This window comes from Neofelis nebulosa, chromosome 3 (assembly GCF_028018385.1).
Source record: "Neofelis nebulosa isolate mNeoNeb1 chromosome 3, mNeoNeb1.pri, whole genome shotgun sequence".
In the NCBI taxonomy this organism is placed as follows: domain Eukaryota; kingdom Metazoa; phylum Chordata; class Mammalia; order Carnivora; family Felidae; genus Neofelis; species Neofelis nebulosa.
Genome location: NC_080784.1, coordinates 121411519 through 121431003, shown reverse-complemented (window position 1 = coordinate 121431003; position 19485 = coordinate 121411519). Strand labels below are relative to the sequence as shown.

General features: G+C 38.5%; 1 protein-coding gene and 1 long non-coding RNA gene across 3 annotated transcripts in view; both read right to left on the bottom strand.

Moving 5' to 3' along the window:
* Positions 1-19485, bottom strand: part of SLC39A8 (solute carrier family 39 member 8) — an 81688-nt gene that overhangs the window by 12388 nt on the left and 49815 nt on the right. The gene's annotated exons all lie outside the window — the stretch shown is intronic.
* Positions 4240-7041, bottom strand: LOC131507267 (uncharacterized). The gene is made up of 2 exons (XR_009259425.1): positions 4512-7041; positions 4240-4391 (listed from the first exon to the last, which is right to left on the bottom strand). It is a non-coding gene; the product is annotated as an uncharacterized LOC131507267 (long non-coding RNA).

The window sequence follows — 19485 nt, the reverse complement described above, 5'->3', positions numbered from 1 at the left end:
CTCCCCTCCCCACACTCTCTCTTTCTCTCTCAAAATAAATCAGTAAACTCTAAAAAAAAATAATCTAACTGTAAACTTCACTTGGTATCTTTCATCAGCCATCTCAATATTTGTTTAATGGGCCCATAAACAAAAGGGTCAGAATAGTAGGGATGGAGACTATTCACAGCTCAGCATTCTCTTCCTCTAGCCAAAGTGATTTGGCTTGCCAACACTGAAGAATGTCCAACCTGTCAAAAACCAGGATTAATGCTGACCCCCTCAAAAAAGGCATCATTGCCCAATGGGGCAGGAAAGCCCAGCTGGCTACACACAGAGGCAGGATGATTGCATCGATGATTCTTCATCATACAGGGGTACTCTTTGGACTCACAAATATAGGCATATATAATACGCCTTCCTTGCTTTCAGTGTTTCTGCTAGCACCATCATTCATGGACTTATGGTACACCTGATAAATAGCCAAGATAACCTTTATAAATGGTCTCCAAACCATTTTATAGCAAAAGAAATGAGACAATGGGCTCAATCCTTAGAATTCACAAGTCATATCACTTGTCTCTTCATCGAAGACACCAGCTGGATATAAATATGGAATGACCTGCTGAGGGCTCAGCTAGAGTGTAAGCTAAGAGAAAAACCCTGAGAGATTGGAGTTCTGCCCATAGGCTGTAGATACATGGATGACACTAGCAGCGGAATATATGGGGCTATCACTGCTATAGAGGATGCACAGATCCAGAAAACTTAAGGTGGCCCACTGCATGTTTACACCTAATAACCCACCTGAAGAATTGCTTCCTGTCCCCAACACCTTAGACTTGGTGAGTTTGAAGGTCCTCATGTCCAAGGGAATAATTCTTCCACCAGGAAACATGGTCATCATTTTCTGATTCATTGGAAGTAGAGATTAACTCCAGGAAATTTAAAGTTCTTTGTATCCCTAAACCAATAGGTAGATGAGGAAGTCACTATGTTGCCTAAGATGATGACACACCGTGATCAGGAAAACCTGAGTTTCTGCTACAAAATAAAGATAAGAATAATGTTTGGAACTCAGGAAATTCAGTGGGGCACTTCTTAATATTCCTTTTCCAGTGATCCTGGTCGAGGAAGAACAGCAACAACCCAGTAAGGACAAGACCACCCAGGATTCAGATCTTGCAGGAATGAAGATCTGGGTCACTTCAGTTGGAAAAGGACCTCATCAGTCAAGGTGATGCCAGACAGTGAGGTAAATACAGAAGGTTTAGTGGAAGGAGGCAGCTATAATTACCGACCTAGGCCTTATAACCATCTACAGAAGTGAGAATCAGCTGTAACTTAAATTCATATTCCTTAATTGCATCTCTCCCCCCATCTCCCTCCCCTGGTATTTTATATGAAGAATACTGGTGGTAGCCAACATTTTAGTTCTAGATTGCATATTGAATTGTTATCACAGAAGGATGATACAGCACACAGTAGTTGATGGGGATTTATGCAGTTTCTGTGCTGGGTACACGCATTTTTCACCCAGATGAAGGGCAAGAGTAGAGGCTGAGAGAAAAAAAGGGGTGGAGTATACCAGATATCTTTCAATTCCCACTCCAGACCTACTTTCTACCCTTCTTTTTCCAGTTCTTTGTTCTATGAGACCAGTACCAACTGCATCAAAGGGCTCCCATGTGCCTGGCTTCTAGCTGGTTCCAAACAGAGAGCTCTAACACAAAATGGGAGGGAAAGAGGAGAGGGAGACCAAGGTACTTATTCCATGGGCTCCTTCCTTGAGGGGTAACTTGAGCTGGTTACGTACCTCAGTAAAGATCACTGTTCCACACACAGTGTTTTTCTGTACAAGACTACCTCTTAGATTCTACCTTCCTTCCTTAATTTCTTCCTTCCCTTTTCCCTTTCATTATTCATAGTTGGTAAGATTACTCATAGCTCCATGATTTCAAGTCCCACTTTTACTGCGCTGTCCTTTGTGGTTCACCTATACCTTGCTCAGAGTTTTCTAAAGTGTCCCTTTCATACTTATTATTTATCCTTATTTGAATGTGCCACCTCTTTCTGGAAAGAACATGACTGCTATAAAAAGTCTAATGCTCTTTCTACACTGACTTCTCACAGACTCTACATAAACCACAAAATATATTTTAATGGGAAAATTTACAAAAAGGATTAAATAGATATAAATATATCATAAAGAGTTAGTGCCATACAATATCACACTTTAGTGGGCTTTACTTTAAGACTGTATTTTCTAGTAGTCTTAATGTATTTTATAGTTGGTGGTTCCTTTGTCCTTCCTCCATCCCAGAAAAGTCAGTCTCAGATCACTATAACCAAAATGAAACTTCATATTGGAAAGAAGAAATCAATTTTATCTTTAATGTGTTTCACAAAAATATAATTCAAATGTGCTCAGTCTTTAGTCATTTGGTTTTAGGAAAATCTCATAACTATTTCCAAAACTCTCCTTGCTAATGAAAATAGCCATTAACAGGAAAATAACAATTTTCAGAAACCTTGAAAATTGTTTCCCTTCCCTCCATCCCTTCAGGGGAATGTGAGTAAAGTTGTTTTGGTCTTTAGGAGTTGAAATAATTGCCTTTCATGTTCAGTTTGGGACCATATCATTTTACTGTCTTAGACAAAAATAACTTAGGAGAAATCTGACAGGTTTTCAAGAAATATGCTACTATTTTGCCAATGGAATTGAAAGTATACACTAATTAAGTATTTGCAGTTACCTAATGGACTATTTACACCACTCTAAAAGGCTGCCTACTGCTACTACAGATAGAGATAGCATTAATGCTCTGGTACATTCGGGAAGCAGGATATCATTTCTTATAAAAAGCCTGCATAATGTGTGCCCGGGCCAGCACAACTCTCACTGTTACTGAGAAGTCTTAAAGGGAGTCAGGAGGCACCAGGAAACTGGTTAAGTTTTAATGTAAGCTGGAGAATGTTGCTAGGCTCTTGAAAAGTAGTGTTCCCAAAATACATGAATATCTACATTGCTCAGCATCAAAGCTTCCAGAATAGTTCAAACAAGGACAGAGGGTTAGGATGGGGTGTGGTAGAGGAACCAGCCCCATGTGGCAATTGCCTGTTGTGTAACTACCATTTGACATGAGTTATGTCAAAAGAACTAAAATGTTGGGGCACCTGGGTGGCTCAGTCGGTTGAGCGACCGACTTCACCTCAGGTCATGATCTCACAGTTTGTGGGTTTGAGCCCTGAGTCAGGCTCTGTGCTGACAGCTCAGAGCCTGGAGCCTGTTTCGGATTCTGTGTCTCCCTCTCTCTCTGCCCCTCCCCCACTCATGCTCTGTCTCTGTCTCAGAAATAAATAAACATTAAAAAAAAAAGAACTGAAATGTAGAAGATCCCACCCAATGTACAACAAATTATTGATTAACCAACCTTCGGCAGCTGAAGGAGTGCTCTCTGATTGGCAGAGGAGATTTAGAAATGCAAGCCCCTTAGAGCAAGAAGCTTGGGAAACATGAAAAGAGGCAAGAAAGGAGAGATGACAGAAGGGACAAGAGCAAGGACTAACTGCAGTCACTGTGATGAAGCAGGTAACTAGGACACTAGGGGAGGTGTTAAGAAATAAACAATCTGCTGAGAGAGATCAAAATGAGCAACAGAGAGTTAGAAATAAAAACCCTGAGACACCAGGGTGGCTCAGTCGGTTGAGCGTCCAACTTCGGCTCAGGTCATCAGCTCGTGGTTTCGAGCCCCACGTCGGGCTCTGTGCTAACAGCTCAGAGCCTGGAGCCTGCTTCGGATTCTGTGTCTCCCTCTCTTTGCCCCTAACCCACTCTCATTCTGTCTCTGTCTCTCTCAAAAACAAACATTAAAAAAAAATTTTAAGAAATAAAAAGCTGTTCTCTGTGAGGGGGCAGCTAGCAGGCTGGTCTATATTTCAGTATAGACATCAGAGCTCATCTCTACTTCATATTTGGAAAGTGAGGAGTAGAAATGTACAGGAGATAAGGGCACCAGGACCTCGTTCCTCTTAACGATGTCACTACGACACTCTGAAGATTTGTTCCCCAGTTTAGGAAGTTTTATAGTGGAGAACTGAGCATGGAAGGCACAGGACATACTCATTAGCACAGAACAGTAAGAATGATAACATCAATAGTATAAGTTATTTAATCTTCCCCACAGCCCTATGTGGTTCCTATTCCCATTTTACAGGTGAGAAAACTAAGGTATAAAGAGGTTAAATAACTATGCTCAGTCCTACCTCTAGAGAGGAGCAGAGACAGGATTTAAATGCCTATGCCAAACAAGCACACCATGATCTCTAGGAGAAGTGGAATTTTGTTCTCTTTCTTGTTCGCCCCTATTCATCCAACATTTAGTACTGCAGGCACTCTGAATGTTTGTTGTCTGAAGAAATGAAGGCATAATAATAGTAAAGTACATTTTCTCTCATGACAGGCTCACAAATCACTGTCACATGAAGCATCTATTCCAATCTCTCCAAAGAGCAAACATACGGGCACTTACGTACAACGTGAGAAGGGTGTGCATAGAAGAATGTTCGTTAATCAATTCCAAATTGGTTCATCTATATTAAAAAACTCTAAAAGTGCAGAAGTTTTTTTGTTGTCCTTTGTTGTTTTTTTTTTTTTTCCTTGCCATTTCTTTGTGAATGAAAGTTGTGGAGCCAGACCAAAAGCTCCTGGAAGACAAGGATTTGTTTTCATTTCAGCCCAGAGTTTAACATTAGTAGGTGCTTAATAAATGTTTTCTTTTAAAAAAAAAAAAAAAAAGGATGGGGAAATGGGCCTTGTTTTTGCTAAAGCGAGTAGAGGAGTGGAATGTGGAAATTACATTGTAGTGGACAGATCTCAGAGTCCTCCCACCCCCATCCCAGTGACCATTAAAGGGCAGAAGACTTTTATCAGCAGCCACCCTGCATCTAACTTTAGGAGACAACACACTTTCAGAAGATTGTTGGAGAAAGGGGCATAAAAATAAGAATAGTGGCAACAAACACAACTAACACTTGTTGAGTGCTTACTGTTTTCAAGGCATTCTCCTGAATGCCATGGGATGAGTACTTCTAACACCCTAATTACAGACGAAGTAATAAGGATACTAGAGATAAGGCCCTGACCAAAACCATACAGCTAAAAATGGGAAAGCCAGGACTTGAACCCACAGGATTTGCCTCCTAGGCCCATGCAATAAAAGCCAGCGACTGCTCAAAAGAACTGAGTTTTTCAAACAAGAAATTCTGAGTTCAGTAGTTTCTTATTACAGGAATGGATTAGTTTATTGCTGCCACCAGCCTCTATCCTGTTAGGTACCATGATTCAAGAATCTCTGGTTTTGAGTAAAATACACCAAGCTGATGTTCTGAGGTTTGCCAACACTTGATACACACCGAAAATACTTCCAATCATAGAGGGGAAAAGACACCATCCTTGGACTTTCAAATCCATATAATCTGTTGTTTACAGACCACATTATGGATGGAAAAATACAGTTGCTTTCTTGACTGCCCCTTCCTAAGTTTGTTACATTTCACAAAATGTAATTTTAGGACCAGAAGCTCATTTGAGGTTATGGATGTATTTAAAGATTAGAACACAGTAACACTTTGTAGAAAGATTTACATCTCGATTTTTCTCCAATATCATTTTATACCAGCATCTGCTGTGCCCCAGCTACTCTGACCTTCTTTCTATTCCTAAAACCCACCAAACTCTTTCCCACCCTGCAGACCTAGGACTGGTGGTTTCCTCAGCCATGACCTTCTTCTCCCTCATCTTTGCATGGATAGTTGCTTCTTATCATTCAAATTTTAGCTTAAATATGTCCCTCACCACACAAACTAAAGTAGCCACTCAGACATCATCACATCACCAACTTTTAATTTCCTCAATATCATATGCAACCCTAGGACACTGAGCTGTGAGTCCCATTGGAACAAAAAGAGTGCCAGAAAGCAGGAACATATTCTAATTTGCCACAACGTATTTCCAAAAACATAGAACAGAGCCTGGCACTGGGCAGGTGATCACAGGATACATGACAAGTGAGTGAATGACAGAATGAATAAATGAATGTCAGCCTCTTGCCTTTTAATGTAGCTTCACTGATTTGACTTATAGACTAGAACGTCAATCAGAACATGAAATGTTATCACAAAAGAAGTCCCAATTTAAGATTGCCATTATTGTTTTAATATATAAGTTACATGACTCTGAAATTTTTGTCAAAGTCACTAAAACTACAAAGAATCCAGAGAAGATGTGGACTGTTTCTTCCCAGGAATGGATTTTTGCCATTTTACTTCCCAAAAGTAAAACAATCTCTGGGTCTCTGGGGCACCTGAGTGGCTCAGTTGGTTAAGCATCTGACTCTTGGTTCTGGCTCAGGTCATGACCTCATGGTTCAGGAGATTGAGCCTGGCATTAGGCTCCACGTGGACAACATGGAGCCTGCTGGGGATTCTCTCTCTCTCTCTCTCTCTCTCTCTCTCTCTCTCTCTCAATAAATAAATACGCATTTTTAAAGGAAAAAAAAGGTAAAACAATCTCTAGATTTAGGTGTTTGTTTTGCAGCCTAGAAAACTATTAATGATGATCCCTCACTTCAGTTTTTCTGATATGCACCTTATTACCCACTAATTAAAGCAGATGAACTAGAAAGTATCAGACCAGAGACCTGCAAGGTTTACTGAACCTACAAAGATAATCTTTATTGGTGCTTTCTCAGCTATGGAACTTTTTTTGACTATAATCTACTTTCACTAAGTTGTTCTAAAGGTTAAAAAAAAGTCATTTTCTTTTTTTTATAATTTATTTATTTTTTAATTGACATCCAAGTTAGTTAGCCTACAGTGTAACAATGATTTCAGGGGTAGATTCGTTAATGCCCCTTACCCATTTAGCCCATCCTCCCTCCCACAACCCCTCCAGAAACCCTCTGTTTGTTCTCCATATTTAAGAGACTCTTATGTTTTGTCCCCCTCCCAATAAGGTTTTTTTCATTAAGCAATTCAATACTCCTAAGTAGAAGATTCAATGAAATACCATTTTAAAAATAACTGGGCTCACACATTGGGCTCTTTCTTTTCTACTGATAAGAACTCAAAATTTATAATACATCTGAATAGATTGGTCCACTGACTAATATGGCAAGCAAAGGTAAAAACAGGAGAAAGTCACTACTTAAAGAAAATAAATGAGTTATTAACTTAATTGGAATGAGAGCCTCAGAAAAGGTCTGAAATTCCCTACCTAAAAAGCAGGCATATTGTAAAATCAAATTTCACCACCCAATCAATGCTCTGACTCTAATTTGTTGGTACATTTGTTACAGGGTGCCTGGGTGGCTCAGTCGGTTAAGCATCCGACTCAGTTTTGGCTCAGGTCATGATCTCACAGCTTTTGTGGGCCAGCACATAAGGCTCCAGCATGGAGGCTGCTTGGGATCCTCTCTCTCCCTCTCTAGCTGCCCTTCCCCCACTCATGCTGTCTCTGTCTCTCTCAAAATAAATAAACTTAAAAAAAATTCTTTTTTAAAGTGAGCATCTAATTTGGTCTTCAGACACCCTCAATTATTTTTTTTATTGACTAAGATTATCAGTGACGTATTAATAGTTTTAAAAGTGGTATTCTTGATCTGGACACGTGCCTGAGACATAAAAATGAATATATATGAATAGAGAGACAGATAAATATCTACAGATAAGTGTGTGTGTGTGTGTGTATGACAATCTGCTAATACTCTACTATATAGTATAATACTACCAAACTCAAAAAACATCTTGGCAAGTCCACACGTCATTTGCAAGATGCTTTCACTTTGTGATCTTTCTAATTTAGGATCTTTATCTTAAAATATATGGAGTAAATATAACCCGGAATAACCGAATATAGAATAAATTCTATCTCCCCAAGCACTTCTCCCTGGGACATAAATTCCATTTATTACAATAAAACAACTCAAGCTTTGACATATTTTCCATCATGAAATCTACTGAGTAAAGATTACTTACCAGGTCTTGATCCATTATTCCCAAACTGCAAGATGGAGCATGTAAAGAATATAGCACTTTATAAGTATTTTCAAATGATAGCAGAAGTCAAAGAAAAGACAGAGGCCTATTTTGGCAAGTCCAGTATTTATGACATTGAACATCCTTTATAATGCAATCTTTAAAAATTTTGAAAAAAACTGATGTTAAAGACACACCAGGAATAGAACGTGTATTTAAATTCTTCCATTGCTTATGCTGGTTTGCAACTGGGCTTTCTTTACAATAGAATTAAGCAACTTTCTGATGTCCAGAATAATATACTTGAACCTCTTAAATTTCTTCCTCCTTCATCAAAAGAAAAATGTGTTGACATCCATTCTCATTTTTTTTTTTTTACCAATCAGCATGCATGACAGAGCAACACAGAAATTTTTCATTATACTAATAGGGGGAAAATTAACTTGACATCAAGCTTAATTGAGTAAAACCTCACTAATTCTTCTAAATAGGGATAAGTCCTGCTTGATTAGTGAAAGCAATTTAGTACAGAACATGTTTAGATAAATACACTTTTATTGCTTTCTACAACTCACACCAGCAAATGGCTCCCACAGCAAGTGTGGTGGGGGGTGGGTAGAGGTCCTGAAGAAAACCTGCCACATTGTAGGGATAAAACTAATGTAGCGTATTAATTACCTAATCACAACTCAGTTATTATTTCTTTAGGTCACTTAAAAACCTTAGGAGCACCTTGCCTTATGAGAATTATTCAAAACAATTCTTACAGACACTACCAAGATAGTCTACAGCCCAGCATGTAGCCCAGCATATAAACAAAATATAACAAGTCATAATTCATCAGCTACGACAGATTGGTAGAGTCAAAATTAAGGAGGTTTCACTGTGCAGGCAATCCTCAACTCACTACAAGTTGTATTTCAGAAATTCACTTGTAAATTCATTGTTAGACATCGGAACTGATTATAGCAATGTTCCCCCAGCCCTTAGGATGTTAGTGTCATGAGTACCGAAAGGAATATGGAATTGGGAATCAGGACCCCAGAAGTCCGGATTTCATCATAGCTTCGCCATTTATCATCTGGGTGAACTTGAGTGAGTGACTTAAGCGTCTTTAGTTACTCATCTGTAAATAAATTTAATACCTATTTCACAGGCCTGTTGTAAGAATCCAACATAATAAGAGCTGTAAAGTACCTACTATTCAGTGCTACCTACTTTCACCCCTAAGCATTTCTTTTCTTCTTTCAAGTATCCCTCTACATCAGAGGGATTATCTAGGAGGTTCTAGAAGCACTTCAATGGGTTCATGAACCCCTTTATATTGTACATAATAATTGGTGGGCATGTATATTCTTCTGTTGCAAAAGTTAATGTGCTTCATCAAAAAGCTTCCTGAGGGGAATGATTAAGAATACTCTATAGGCACATTTCCCTAAATTTTTCAAAATTTTAAATGGCCAAATGTTTAAAAATAATAATTGGAAGTATCCTCTGCATCTCGGTTACCATTTCACCAAATCTTATTTACCTAGCAGCCTCCCACCCACCCTTTGAGTTGGGTACAAGCATCGGGGCGCCTGGGTGGCTCAGTCAATTAAGTATCTGAGCCTTGATTTCAGCTCAGGTCATGATCCCATGGTTCATGAGATTGACCCCTGCATCAGGCTCTACACTGACCAGCACGGAGCCTGCTTGTGATTCTCTCTCCCTCTCTCTCTCTGCCCCTCCCTCGTGCATGCTCTCTCTCTCATTTTGTCTCTCAAAATAAAGTAAACTCTAAAAAAAAAGATGGGTACAAGCATCACCTTCTCAGGAGAGTACCCATGCCGACTTCACTTGGATTGCCACCCACCTTAATGTGTGCCACATCTTTCTTGGCAACTGTGCGTACCTCTACTACAGTACTCATCACACTACAGTACAATTTTTTTAATGTTTATTTATTTTTGAGAGACAGCATGAGCTGGGGAGGAACAGAGAGTGAGGGAGACATAAAACATGAAGCAGGCTCCAGGCTCTGAGCTGTCAACACACAGCCCGACGCGGGGCTTGAACTCATGAGCTGTGAGATCATAACCTGAGCCGCTTAACCAACTGAGCCACCCAGGCGCCCCTACAATTTTTTTTTTACATGTCTATAAGTACCTTTAAGGAGTACCAAGTACATGATAGATGTTTGCTTGTCAAGTAGGCAAGAATTTTTTTCTCACATTTTTGTGATTTCGATTTCTCACATTTTTGTGATGTTTGGATTTCATTAAAAGTATTCATTTTATGGGCAGAAAACATGAATAGACACTTCTCTGAAGAAGACATCCGGATGGCCAACAGGCACATGAAAAGATGTTCAACGTCGCTCCTCATCAGGGAAATACAAATCAAAACCACACTCAGATATCACCTCACGCCAGTCAGAGTGGCCAAAATGAACAAATCAGGAGACTATAGATGCTGACGAGGATGTGGAAAAACAGGAAACCTCTTGCACTGTTGGTGGGAATGCAAATTGGTGCAGCCACTCTGGAAAGCAGTGTGGAGGTTCCTCAGAAAATTAAAAATAGACCTACCCTATGACCCAGCAATAGCACTGCTAGGAATTTACCCAAAGGATACAGGAGTACTGATGCATGGGGGCACTTGTACCCCAATGTTTATAGCAGCACTCTCAACAATAGCCAAATGATGGAAAGAGCCTAAATGTCCATCAACTGATGAATGGATAAAGAAATTGTGGTTTATATACACAGTGGAGTACTACAGGGCAATGAGAAAGAATGAAATATGGCCCTTTGTAGCAACGTGGATGGAGCTGGAGAGTGTGATGCTAAGTGAAATAAGCCATATAGAGAAAGATAGATACCATATGGTTTCACTCTTATGTGGATCCTGAGAAACTTAACAGAAACCCATGGGGGAGGGGAAGGAAAAAAAAAAAAAAGGAGGTTAGAGTGGGAGAGAGCCAAAGCATAAGAGACTCTTAAAGAACAAACTGAGGGTTGATGGGGCGTGGGAGGGAAGGGAGGGTGGGTGATGGGTATTGAGGAGGGCACCTTTTGGGATGAGCACTGGGTGTTGTATGGAAACCAATTTGACAATAAATTTCATATATTGAAAAAAAAAAGTATTCATTTTAGCTGATGAGAAGCATGCAAATCGGGAAGTAATTTAACTGTGTTAAAAGCACTCTGCATATGACTGCTCTAAGTTCAAATTAACCCTGACCTCTCTGAAACTCAGTTTCCTCATCTGTGAAATGGACATAATCCTGCCTACCAGTCAAGGTTGTGCATGATAGTGTTTGTTAAGTACTGAGTATATTCCCTGCACGTGCTGGGTACCACCGTCGTCACACACCAACTACCACCATCACCAGCACTGCTGTCAATTATTCAGGAGTGACAAGTAATAGAAATCTGACATGTACTTGACACTGACTATGTTTTAGAGACTAGAGAAAAGAAACTGTGCAGAAACAGCTTTCCAGGAAGGAGAATGCAAAATCATGTTTCTGGAACTTCAGCATAGGAGCAAGCTACTTCCATATGTGACGGCCTGGTTCCTTGCACTTTCCATCCTCTAAAGGTAGCAGGCATGCCATTCTCTCTGTCTGCAACAGTCTGGAACTCTACCCCGATGGACTATTGCTCTCTCTGTCTCACAACTGTGCAGAGCGGTGCCCACATCTGTGGGCCCTGGGCTATAAAGTTCAACATGTTCAACCCTGAAAGTAAAGACACAAGCTCAGGGCTAAGAATTCTGCCTTTCTGCCCAGCAATCTGTTATGATCTCTAGTCACCTCCCCCATATCAACAGAGTCCAATCCAAACCCTTTCCATTGTTCCCCAACCCCACGCTCGTTCACTGCTACTTCCCCTTTGCCTGAGATGGAAGCCATCTGACACATATTCCTTCTCCTCTAACCACAGACATGTTCTCCACCTTCTACTCCATCTTGGAATAGAATTCTAATAGAATACAAATCGCTCCAGCATTGAATTCCATCTTAGAACTCTCCTTTTCATGATTAACAGCTCCATCTGTTTACGAAGTCCCTCTTTGTTTCTTTTCTAGGAATTTGCTCCAACAGACATTCTTACCGTGACTTCCACTCTATTCTGTATCTTCAAGCTTTACCTGTCCACTCTAATTTCCTCCTTGTATGAAATCTCCCTTGGATTTCCCAAATCTTGTTTTTCCCTTCATTGAAATAGCTCATTCTCCTAGTCTTTTTCTGTACTTATCAAGTCTAGCTTTTCCTCTCCTTATATCCTCTCCTTACATGTATTGCAGGATAATACCTCCAACAGTAGCTATATCTGGCTTCAGAAGCATTGAAAATGTATGTATTATTTACCAAAGCCTTTTCTGAAACACTGAGGGAAGAGTTATCTAGCACACACTTTTAATATCCCTCTGTCTTTTCTCCTCACAGTTTTGGCCATCAGGCCAGATCCTCCCAATCTCCTCTTTCTTAAAAACTCTTCCAAAATTTTCTCTCCCACCCCACACCAGTTTTCCATCTTCAAATAAACTCATTATTGTGTAAGCTGATCTATTATTTTCATTCATTACCCTGTGCTTGGGCAATGTAAACAAAGACACATCATATCAAGTAGAATCTACTATATACCGGGGACCCACAGGGTTTCCTCTATTCACAGTTGGAAACACAGCACCACCCCATCTGCCAACCCCCCCAGACCCTGGCCATTTTCTTCCACTTTTTCTCTTTATTGTTCCTGTAGATAGCATTGCCTCGTGTACAGGACTCTGTCCACCAAAGCGCACCTAACAAACCACCAAAGTGGTCCACTTAATGAACCTTGACATTAGGATATTTCTTTTGAAAAGTAAGCAAATCAACATTACAATTCAATTCAACTGCCATCAGATCCTTTATTCAAACTTGCTATTTGGTTTTGTTCTCTGCAAACTGCCATGAAAGCTCTGTTCTCCTCCATTATTCTAGAAACCTTCATTAATACAGCTCTTAGCTGTAAATTGGTCCCCGCGTTGAAATACGTCATCCATTTTTAAACCTTTAAAATGTTTTCCACCATATCTTCACAAGAGATAATGTGCATAAAATGCTCTCCTCTTTTCAGTTGACATGTGCTTATAAACCTGACATGTGATGCCACAACTGTCTACCAAATCTCCTGTCAAGAGTGGCTCGATTCTGCCATTGAAAGAGTGGACTTTGTGGCTTTGAGTCCATACACAATCCTGTCCACTGTTATCCTCACTTAACCCGCCATTGCTTCTCAGGAATATGGTGATGTTTGACAGCATGGTGGTAGTAGTAATACGATTTAATATTTACTGCATACCTATGCTTATTTATTACTTCTAAAATATTTCATTTAATCCTACTAATAATCATGACTGGTAGAGATTTTTTCAATTTACAGAGGAAGTAAGTTTTAGAAAAGTAAAGGAACCTGATTAGTTGTCAGAATCCAAATTTAAACTCAAATCCATCTGACTCAAGTTCTTTGATGAAGCAGTTTTTAAAGTTACTAATCAATTACCTCTAATGAACAACACTGTAGTCTAGAAATGACACAATTTTTGTGAGAAAAAATAACTTCTTTATTCATTTAGTCTTTCACCCTGATTGAACAGTCCTCAATTCTAAAAGCAAAAAAAAATTCACTATTATAGATAATCCATATTTGGTTATAGTATAGAAAAAGAAAAAAAATCCAATAAAATCTAACACTGAGAACAACATTTAGTAAATTATGAATATGAAGGAACTTTCTTAATCTAATTTAAAATATCTATTAAAAAAATAAACTAAAGCAAGCAACCTACTGAATTTAAAAGCATTCCCATCAAACTCAAAAACAAGACATAAGGGGCACCTGGGTGGCTCAGTTGGTTAAGCGTCCGACTTCGGCTCAGGTCATGATCTCACGGTCCGTGAGTTCAAGGCCCGCGTCGGGGTCTGTGCTGACTGCTCAGAGCCTGGAGCCTGTTTCAGATTCTGTGTCTCCCTCTCTCTCTGACCCTCCCCCGTTCATGCTCTGTCTCTCTCTGTCTCAAAAATAAATAAACATTAAAAAGAAAAAAATTATAAAAAAAAAGACATCATTGCCAAAAAATTTAAAAAAAAAAAGATATAATACTAACCATCACAATTTCTACTCAGCATTATCTCATGAATCCTTACCAATGTAATGAGGCAAGAAAAATAAGAGTTTTTTGGACAATTAGAAAAGAAGGAAAAAATGTGCTTATTTGCTCTTCAATGTTTACATACAGAACCAAAAAAAGTAAGCAAATAAAACTCAAAAAATAGTAACAGAATTCAGCAATGCTACAGGATACAGTTACTTTTCAAGATCTGTCACTTCTGCATACAAGCAATAGCCAATTAGAAAGTATAGTAGAGGAACACCTGGCTGGATCAGTCGGTAGAACATGAGACTCTTGATTTCGGGGTTGTTAAGTTTGAGCCCCACGTTGGGTGTGGAGATTACTTGAAAATAAAAATATCTAGGGGCTGCTGGGTGGCTCAGTCAGTTAATTGTCCAACTCCTGATTTCAGCTCAGGTCATGATCTCATGGTTCATGGAATTGAGCCCCACTTCAGGCTCTGCACGGGCAGCACAGAGCCTGTTTGGGATTCTCTCTCTCCTTCTCTTTCTGACCCTCCCCCACTTGCGCTCTCTCTCTCGCTCTCTCAAAATAAATAAACATTAAAAAATAACAATAAAATAAAAACCTTTAAAAAATAAAAAGAAAATACAGTAGGAAGAAGATACCACTTAGAATATCTGCAAAGCTACAAAATAATTAGGAATAAATATATCTGAAAATCACAAAACAAGAAAAATCTGAAATATTATAAAGATGTCAGCTGTCCCTCAATTGATCTCTCAGTTCAATGCAATGTCAATAAAAATCAAAAAAAATCATATTGATATGGAAGAACAAAGATAAGTTTCAATGAAAAAAAATAGGGTGCAGAGTCTTATTTTCGAAAATTCAACTCTTACTAAAAACTATAACAATTAAGGTAATGTGGTATTGGGCCAGGAACTTTTTTAATATACAGATAAACAAAAAAGAATAGAAAACCCACATACAGACATGTTGATAAATAGAAACATCATATATAGCAGAGATAAAAATGATCTATTCAATAAAAGAAGCTAAGATAAATGCCTATCTATACAGAAAAAAAAGTAGATTTTTTCTTATATCATATAGAAAAATAAATTCCACATGACAAATTAAACTTAAAACTTTTAGTAAATAGTATGGAAAGGGACACCTGGGTGGCTCAGTTGGTTAAGCATCCATCTCTGGATTTCTGTTCAGATCATGATCTCACAGTTCCTGAGATCCAGCCCCATGTCAAATTCTGTGCAAACAGCATGGATCTTATTTAGGATTCTCTCTCTCTCTCTCTCTCTCTCTCTCTCTCTGCCCCTCCCTTGCATGCTCTCTCACAGTCTCTCTCTCAAAATAAATAGATAAACATTTTTTTAAAGTATGGAAACATATCTTCTTTACTTTGACAAAGGGAAAGTTTCTTAAACAAAACTCAGTGTAAAAAGCCTGAAGAAAGTATTAATATATTGGCATTAAAATTAAAACTTTCTGAAAACAAAATATAAACTAAGTGAAAAAAGAAATCACAGACTTCAAGAATATATTTGTAGCCCATTTACTCAAAGAAGATTAGGATGTGGAATATATGTAAAACTCCTACAAATGACAAAGACTCTCTGATCAAGCTTTGGTCAGGCTCCTCTGAGCCCTCTTCTCAACGAGGCCTCAATCTTAGGCTTTTGTATGTGTTCTTGCAGGGTCCAGTTGTAACAGGAATCCTGTTAAGTCAGTTTTATAAGGACTCCCCTACCCGTGATGTCTCTTCTTTACAATTTCCTATCCACTGACCCTTTCACTCTGCTTGTTGGTTACAAATCCTCAGCTGCCTTTGCTGTATTCCAGGTTGAGTCCAATCCCTATCCTCTGCAGAGTCGACCCTAGTCTGGACTAAAGTTCTTTCACCATTTTAACAAGCATCAGAATAATTTTTTCTTTAATATAAATCAATAAAAAAAACTCAACTAAAAGTATGGGAAATAGATGAACAGGAACACAAAAGTAAGCTTATGATCAATTAACAGATAAAGAGACTCCACTTCACCAGTAATCAGAAATATACAAAGGCAAATCACAAAATCACAAAAAGATATCATTTTAATCACAAAAAACTCATTAAAATTGGCAATAAATTTTTTTACTTAGTTAATTTTTAGAAGGGGGGCGCATGAGTAGGGAAGAAGAGCAGAGTGAGACAAAGAGAGAGGTAGAAAGGGAAAATCTCAAACAGGCTCCACAATCAGCACAGACCCCATTGTGGGGCTCAATCCCACGACCCTGGGATCATGACCTGAGCTGAAATCAAGAGTCAGATGCTCAACCTACTGAGCCACCCAGGTGCTCCAGCAATAAATTTTTTTAAGTATTGCTAAAGAAAATGTGAACTCTCTTCTGCTGTTAACAAGAATGTAAAAAGCATAATAGTTTGGAGAGCAATTTATTGCTATTCAGTAAAATTATCTGTGAGCATACCCTATGACCCATTTCTTCTGAGTTTAGCTATACACCCCAATCTCTCTCACAGAGGTTCTGCAAGACAATCAAGTCTTAATGCCTTAAAGTATCCATCATGTCTAATAAATTATTTTCTCTTCTGTGTATGTAGAATGATACTCTGTACCATCCTCAAAAGATGAGAGAAAACAGTCATTTTTAAATCATTTTCTTGTCTCACAAAGTTGCAGTTGAAGAAAGCTCTAGGTCAATGACTCTGAATCAGAATGTCATCCAAGGGCATTTAGAAGTGTGAAGGTAATGGGGACTGTTTTTCCGTTGTCATTAAGGACTGGAGTGCATGTCTGACAAATAGCACCCCGAGAGCCTTAAATGTTTAATATCCTTCAATGCACAGGGTGCTTTAACACAAAGAATTGTTCTACACGAAATGCCACTAGCATGCACCTCAGCCCTAGACAAACTCTACACCCAGGCACAATGAGACATGGATAAGAATGCACATTGCAGCATTGTTGTTATAGCAAAAAGCTAAAAGAGAAAAACGCAACGTTAGAGGAAATGGATCAACAAGGAGCGGTAACATCACGCAGTTAAAATGAATGAAGTAGAAATAGAAGTACTAAAATCTGGGCAAAAAAAAGGAAGTTGCACAATGAAATGTCCAAAATACTATTTTTCTCAGTTTTAAAAATGAGAAATACATTACTTGTGGATATATAGATACATAATAAAAATATAAGAGCATGAATAGATATGGTAAGGTTAAATTCATGATGATACTGATACAATTCATGTATGTATATGATAGAATACTATAAAGCAGTGAAAATGAATGAACCACTATTCAAGCAACAATATAAATGAACTTCACAAAAATGCTATTGAGCAAAAGAAGCCAGATACAAAAGATTACATACTCTATGAAAAACTCCTATATGACATTAGAGCTCATAGGGGCAGTTTCCTTCGGATGGAAAGGTATAACCACAAGAGAAGGGAAAAAAAGGGTTCTGAATTGCCAGTGATATCCTGTTTCATGGTATAGGTAGTGGTTCCAGGAACAAATTTACTTTGTAAAACTTTGCAGAGGGGCGCCTGGGTGGCTCAGTCGGTTGAGCTTCCGACTTCAGCTCAGCTCATGACCTTGCAGTCTGTGAGTTCGAGCCCCGCATTAGGCTCTGTGCTGACAGCTCAGAGCCTGGAGCCCGCTTCAGATTCTGTGTCTCCCCTCTCTCTGCCCCTCCCCTGTTCATGTTCTGTCTCTCTCTGTCTCAAAAATAAATAAACATTAAAAAATTTTTTTAAAAACTTCATAGAACTGTACAGTGATGACCTATCTACTTTTCTGTATGTTTTGTCTCAATAAAAATGTTTATTTAGAGAAAATTTAATCATCTTTCCTCCTTTCTGCTGTCCCACCCCCACCCAGCTCTCTTCCAAGCATCTCTTCCTAACTGCCTAATTTGGGTCAATCACACAATAATTTTTTCTATAACCCAGGCTCATATGCTCATTTTTGGTCTTTCAAGCCTAGAAGACCCAATTCTTGCCAAGACTGACCAATACTACTGGAACTTTTATCATATTTGTCTTTCCCTCTTTCCCACCAACATCAAACAGAATTGTTTTTTATCTTACTCTGCATTTTATAAATCAAGTTCAAAACCAAAACATTTTTGGCATCTTATCCTGATAACTCATAAAAGGCTTCTGTCTACTCTGAGTAGGATCCTTTGAGGATATTTTAAAAGATTCTTTGGATAGGAATAATAGGATAGGAATTAGTCAACATATCTATGTCAATTTCTAGGGAGACTGAAAAAATTTTTCGTGGGAAGTCTTGTCTTTGAATATCTTTTCTCTTTTCTTTTTTATTCTCAGATATTTATTCATTCAACAGAAATTAAATAGAATGTGTATGTACATATATACGGAGGGAAAAGAATGCCCTAAAAGTCTACAAGTTATACACAAGAGTCAAATTCCATAACACTTTAATTGTGTTTGCATGGACCTGATAGTATATATCAATTGATTAAAATTTTAAACTCCACAAAAATAGTAACCATATAATGTTTATCAGGAGATTAGCTAATATCTTCCCCTTTCATTTGGATATCGTAGCAGTCCCTGACTGAAACCCTTAAGCAACTGTCTGTCCTTAAGCAAATAGACAGAGTAGTACAGATTTGACTACCTTGAAAAGCACTTTCATATACATTAACTATTGGATTCTCCCAGCTGTCTAGTAGTTGGTAGTACCAAAGTTCTTTCGTTAAGATATAATGCGTCAGTGGTAACACCAGTCTCCCTGCGTGAAGTCAGGGATGTCCTAGTTGCCCAAATGATTGGTTAATTTAAGGAGTCATAGCAGATAACCCTAAGTCCCTCCTTAGGGATTTCCCTTAGGAACATCTTTAGGAATGTCCTTTCAACTGAACTGAATGTGTCAGAGTGTGACAGAAACGCACTTAGAAGTGCATAGCTGAACAACTCTGATAGAGAATCTGGGGCACAAAAACTGATAATGTCATTCAAATGGAAAATTAAATTAGACTTTAAAGTTTTGTTTCATTAAGTAAGAGTAAATATTTCAAATTCTTTTAGTCTATTTAACAAAGTCAATGTCAGACTCGCAAGCATTTACATTCGGAAGGTTGTCTTTATTACCAGATGGCCTTCAAGTTTTAAAAATCAAACTTTAGTTTTTAGGAAAAGTACTCAAATTGTAAAAAAGGTAAATAAAGGAGATAAGAAACCGTGAAATTTTGTATTTTATCCTCTCAATGTGTTACTCTCTGTTTCACTGCATTTCCCAGTGGAAAAATACAAAGAGATTCAAAAGCCTTTGTGGCTTAGTACAAAAAGCCCTCTCATAAAGGATGTTGT